This window comes from Triticum aestivum, chromosome 6A, assembly GCF_018294505.1.
Source record: "Triticum aestivum cultivar Chinese Spring chromosome 6A, IWGSC CS RefSeq v2.1, whole genome shotgun sequence".
Taxonomy (NCBI): Eukaryota; Viridiplantae; Streptophyta; class Magnoliopsida; order Poales; family Poaceae; genus Triticum; species Triticum aestivum.
In genome coordinates this window covers 262488857-262494596 of record NC_057809.1, presented here as the reverse complement: position 1 = coordinate 262494596, position 5740 = coordinate 262488857, and the positions used below count along the sequence as shown (strand labels likewise).

Genomic DNA, 5740 nt, shown 5'->3' with positions numbered 1-5740 from the left:
ATAAATATCGCATAAAACTTGCACATGTCATTCGCATCATGATAATCTCTCCCTAATAATAAAGCGCAGATTGAGTCTCCGGGTTCACCGTCGCGGTGTTTTTGCAGAACACACCCTGTGATTTCGGGTAATTAACCCGCAGTCCACGATTAAGTGAATAACGTTTTGTTCAGCATGTTTGTCAGAAAAACATCTCATTTTTTACATAATCGGCCCGCAGTCCATCAACATCTCTTTCTTCCTGAGTCAGGTTCCGAGCGAGATGGGGTCGCGATGCAGACAATGCTGGGCGCGGCGGCGGCGATCTCCAGCCAGATCCGATCGAGGGGTCGAGGCAGGGGCTGGATCCTGTTCAGGGGATGGCGTGGAGGCGATCTACAAATCGCGGGAGGAGGTCAGGCGACGGGGCTTCAACTCCAAGTTCATGGCGGCGGCGTTCCTCCCCGGTTCCGACCAAGATGGGGAGCTCCGGCGGAGTCTCTCCATGGATAAGGTGGCGCTGCACCTGTGAGAGACAGAGGGAAGGAGAGGGCACGAGAAGCAGCGGGGAAGTTCTGGTGGTGCCCGTCGCCTGCAACAGCTCTCTTGAGTACGTCCAAAGAGAGATGAGAGAGAGCCGGGAGGAAGAAGGAAAGGAAGGAGACTTCAGGAAGGGGTAGCGGGATCCTGCAGGGCTGGGTTGGAGCCCCGTGGTAGCTTGCTCTGATGGTGCTACTACTGTTGTTGGACGGCAGCCGATGGGACAAGGCCTAGGTAAGAGGAAAAACATGTGTTGCATCGACACATTTGATGCAGAGCGGCCACTGTAAGTTCCTCTCCCTTCTCTAATTAGTATTGAGATTCCATTGATATTTGATGGAGAGCAGCCACCAAAAGTTCCTCTTTTGATGCACCGAAAACAGCTCTCTCTCTCTCTCTCTAATTTATTCTCAGCTATAGAATGACGTGTATCTATGCTACTTGCTAATGTGATGGATAATGCATGTGGATTGATTCATGAATTAGCAAAATATTTCATGTGAGATGTGCTAGAGAACGGTTTTGATCTAATTGAATAATACGAAGTATTTTAGTTCTGATGGTAATAGACGAGCAACTTCAGTTGTATTTGATTTCAGTTTTTGTTTTTCAGTATATGTTGGTCAAGATTCAACTTTGTTTATGTCCATGTTTTGCTGGTATAATGCATCATCAAGCTTTCTTTTTATATGATGATACTGTGTAAATCAGCATATGGATGTGCAAAATATTCTTAGGGGCATTAGCCTAGACAAGGATGTTGATGGTTTACATCCCTTAAACATTGGTAATGTTGCCCTCAGAAGCTGGAAACCTGTGATTGTTTCTTGTGCTACAATATGGATTTATCTCATGGAAAGCACGTGTGGTGAAAGAAAGTCATTAGCCAATCCTACAATGTTTTGGTTTATTTTTCGGATAGTCCTTTTTGACTGATTAATCATGTGTGACGTTTCATGCAGTGATCTGTCCTAACCAGGAAGACAATGCTGAGGTAGTACAGGTTACATCTATGTTCAGAGATGAGGCTAAGATAAAAGATGCTCATAGTTAGTTCATAGTTTGATTTCATGAGGAATCCATAGGGTGGCGGATGTTTGCTATGAGGTGGTGTATGTACGTGTTGCACCTCATGGCCGTGCCATGCTTCCTGCAAGCCAATTTACTGCTTCTTCCGAGGTCATATAGTGATGAAATGGCACCGAGAATCTAAAGGTTAGTAATTCTATTCTATTCTTCTCTATTAAGAACAATATTATTTTTCATGATTTAGTGACTGCTAAGTGCTAATAAATTAATTCAATCATATTGGGCCATTTGTTATAGAGCTAAACGAACCATCTGAAGTGGGATGCATTGCATTTTCCCAACAGAATTTATAGTAGCACCAAGAAGGGTTGCGTCCATCATCCTCATCATGTCCGATCTAGGCCGCCAGAGCACCAAGTTGCTGGCCTATTCTAACAAGTCTAGGCCCTCGAGGCATCCCTTCTGGCTGTGGAAGGAGACCCCGATCTGTAGGAGCGACGAGTATGGTCCCGTAATTAATAACAAGACTCTCCTCTATCCATCTGCATAACTCCCATGAAGAAAAATCTCTAAACTCCAGTAACCACCTTTATGTCGATCTAAGCGGTGGAGAGTTTGGTATGGTGGCAAATCAAGCAACTGCAGATGGAGTCATTCCATGTTACTGCATTGAGTTAGCATACATGGCATGGATGATAGATCAAACCCAAGTGATTTGGATTCTCATGCTGGCACCTTCTCACAGTCGTGAACATCCGTGAGTGAATTTGGTTATATAGAACAAAATCTAAGAGTTGACCAAATGAAATAGGTATTTTCTTGAACTGAACGACACACATCTATCCCTAATAATAAAGCATGGATTGACTCCGTGGGTTCACTATCACAATACGTTTTCTTCCTGTAAATTTACGCTTTCATCAATTTATAAAATATATAAACAAGGTGGTACTAATTCGGGGAACCACGTCGTGTGCATCAAACAATCCAAACAATACCTGCCACTGTGCTTCGGCCCAGTAAATCAGGCCCACATGCCTGTTTGCAGCCCAACAAATAATGGCGCAACCACCCGAGCTAGCTCTCCCTCTCCTCCTGATCTCAGCCGCCACGAGGCGACCGACCCCGGCGACGCTCGATCTGGTGCTGCACCGGCCGCCGGTCGACGCCGGCGAGGATTTGTGCCCTCTCCCGACCCACGTCTCTCTCTCTCGCAAAATAGGATTGGGCGCCGCCGCCATTTTCCTGGTTGAAGGCGGCCAGAGCGCCGCACGGGAGGCCTTTGTCGAGCGAAGCCCTGGATCACGGCGTTCCCGCGGAGGGACAGGGCAGCGGATTCAAGGATGGGCGCGACAGGCGGAGCTCTGTCCTCCTTTGTCCTGTCCCATCGAGCGCTGGATCGAAGAAGCATCAGCTCCCCCCACCTCCATCCCGTCTCCTCTCCTACATCGGCCACACCACGCCGCGCTCGTGGAGCGGAGTCGCAGAAGCACGACGCCGACTGTGGCGGAGTGAGGAGAGCTCGTCCGGTCATCTTGTCACTCCAAGGCAGGATCAGGCCCAACCTCCACGCCACCAGCTCCACCCCATATCTCTTGCCTTTCAGGTCAGTTTCAGGTCCGCTTAAAAGTTTCAGGTTAGCTCATCTAAAAGCAGTTTCAGGTTAGTCCGCATAATTTAGTTACAAGTGTTATTTGGTTGACTGTCGTTGTTACTTATCCTATCTGAATCTAAAGGTTCCATGTTTCTGACAAAACAATGGCTGATTTGCTAGATGTAGAGCGCAAGCTAAATGATACAGGCCCTGCTGTGAAAACCAACGGGTCTCTTCTTTTACAAGCTTTTGCTACAGTTGAATTACTCAATATGTGTGTGTGTTTTATATCATCTGGTGATCAAGTTTTAATGTATCTTGATGAAATGTAGACCTTTGTAACATATTTGCACCTTTGGAGTAACATATGATGTCCTTTATCAGTATGGCTGATCCTTCACCCTTATTTCCTCTACTTGTTGATATGTGTCTGCTGGAACAAGCTGGTTCAATGGTGCCTTCAGCAAAGTCGCCGAGGCTGGTCATGTTGCCGGCTCAAGAACAACAGAAAAGTCCCAGATAGTTGTGTCAAATATATCAACCAAAGTAAGTCAATAATAAATTTTACTTGGTAAACTAATGACCAGAAAGATAATCAGTGCCATTAAAGACATGTAGAAACACTAAAGAGCTGCATTCTACACTTATTGTGTAGTCCAAACTGCGATGAAGCAGAACTTTATTTGCATTATGGTCAATAGGCATGCCCAGTAAACATACCTTTGAAACATCCTCTTGCTGCTGCCAGTGCACACATGATTCTCAAGTTTGGGAGCTAACCGATCATAGTTCTAGCGTTAGGTGCTACTCTCTTCCCCTGAACATTAGCAAGCCAACATCATATTCTTGCCTGCAGATAGTAGAGCCAGTCCTGATCCCTGATTAGAATTCAATCATTTAGATAAACTCCCAATTAAGAGACAAACACCTAGCAAGGGATATAGAGTCGAGTGCTGGAACAATTGGTCCATTCAGTCATAGTTTTTTTTTTCTATTCACTCTAGGACATATATGTTTTGAGATATTTGCAGAATATATGATGCTGTGATAAAAATAGTGCCGTTGCTCGCTGCTTTTTTTTAGCTTTTGGCAACATAAGTGGCATTTCGGAAGGTAATTTCTTTTTTGCATAGCTCCACGAGTAAATGTGCTTTTGAAAAGTCTTTCTTTAGCGAATCTACATGCACATTTTCTCATTCTTTGCGGTATATTATTTCAAATAGTGTGGTTTATTTGCAAGCTTACTGTGTCACAACATTGTTTGCTGCTTCTCATTGTCCAATTCCTCTTTTTTTCCTCTTGCTGTAATAGGGACCTGCTGTCGTTGCTTGAGCTTGTTGAGTTTGTTCTGGGAGCTCCTCTTCCTGGGGAAAATCTGTTGGAAACCTTGAGCAAGCATCTAATGTTGGCTGTGTCATCAAGCTTTGGCTTGTAACTGTGTATTTCTCTCCTTCTCATCTTCTTCTTTGAGGAGGTTTATTTTCAGGGAGTCTTGACAGATTTGGTAGAGGATCTAAATTTTCTTTAGAATTTTAGAACCACTACCCTTTTTAGTGTCGGTGTTCAGTTGATTATAGATGATAGTGACATTTTGGACCATGGTCCTGGTTCGGTGTGGTTTCATGATTGTCATACAATACACTAAATTTTCTGAGTATTGCACAAGCCTGAGTAAATATGGGTTGAGGTAATCTAACCTTATACTACATATTCAATTAATACACGTTCTTATTGAAAAAGATATACCAAATACTATTTTGTAATGGATAGCACACTTTTAAATAATGGACATAACAATTAACGTTTTCCTTGTAGTGAAGAACAACTGTGTTTGCACATACAATTTTCACTTAATTTGAGGACATGTCCAATTTTTCTCCCGTTGCAACGCACGGGCATAAGTGCTAGTAACAATTAAATGTTTAAAATTGTTGTTGCACCAAATTGATAAATGCATATGGGGATTTACCGGAATTGTTGTTTGTTATTTCCGGCCTCATTTAAACTTGCCTAAATGTTTAGCTTACTTATGCTCCACCTCTTGCCATGTTTAACAATATTTAATATTGTTGGGTACATAAATATGAGAGAACTAAATAAGCCATGTGGTGTTTCGTTAATATGCAACTCATTGCATATTGAGCTCTACTTAACTTATAGTTTTGCTTGTGCACTTTGCCATGCCATGCCTTATTAAATCGGACATGCATCATACTTGATTGTGCATCATGCCATGTTATGTTTGCTTGTTTACTATATTGTTTGCTTCTTTTCGGGTTGCTTCCCTTGTTAACTTCGGTTTCGTCCCGGAGTTGTGAGGATTCGTTCGACTATGTCTGTTTGTCTTCTTCATGGACTCGTTCTTCTTCCTTGTGGGATCTCAGGCAAGATGACCATACCCTCGAAATCACTTCTATCTTTGCTTGCTAGTTGCTCGCTCTATTGCTATGACGTGATACCTATCACTTGATATATCATGCCTTCCATATTTCCATGTCAAATCTCTAACCCACCTTGTCCTAGCAAATCGTTGTTTGGCTATGTTATCGCTTTGCTCAGCCCCTCTTATAGCGTTGTTAGTTGCAGATGAAGATGGAG

The 5740-nt window shown here is 43.4% G+C and overlaps 1 long non-coding RNA gene across 1 annotated transcript; it reads left to right on the top strand.

The window, feature by feature from the left end:
* Positions 1–216: 216 nt before the first annotated feature.
* Positions 217–4881, top strand: LOC123127411 (uncharacterized). The gene is made up of 2 exons (XR_006462456.1): positions 217–3688; positions 4454–4881. It is a non-coding gene; the product is annotated as an uncharacterized lncRNA (long non-coding RNA).
* The last annotated feature ends 859 nt before the right edge of the window (positions 4882–5740 follow it).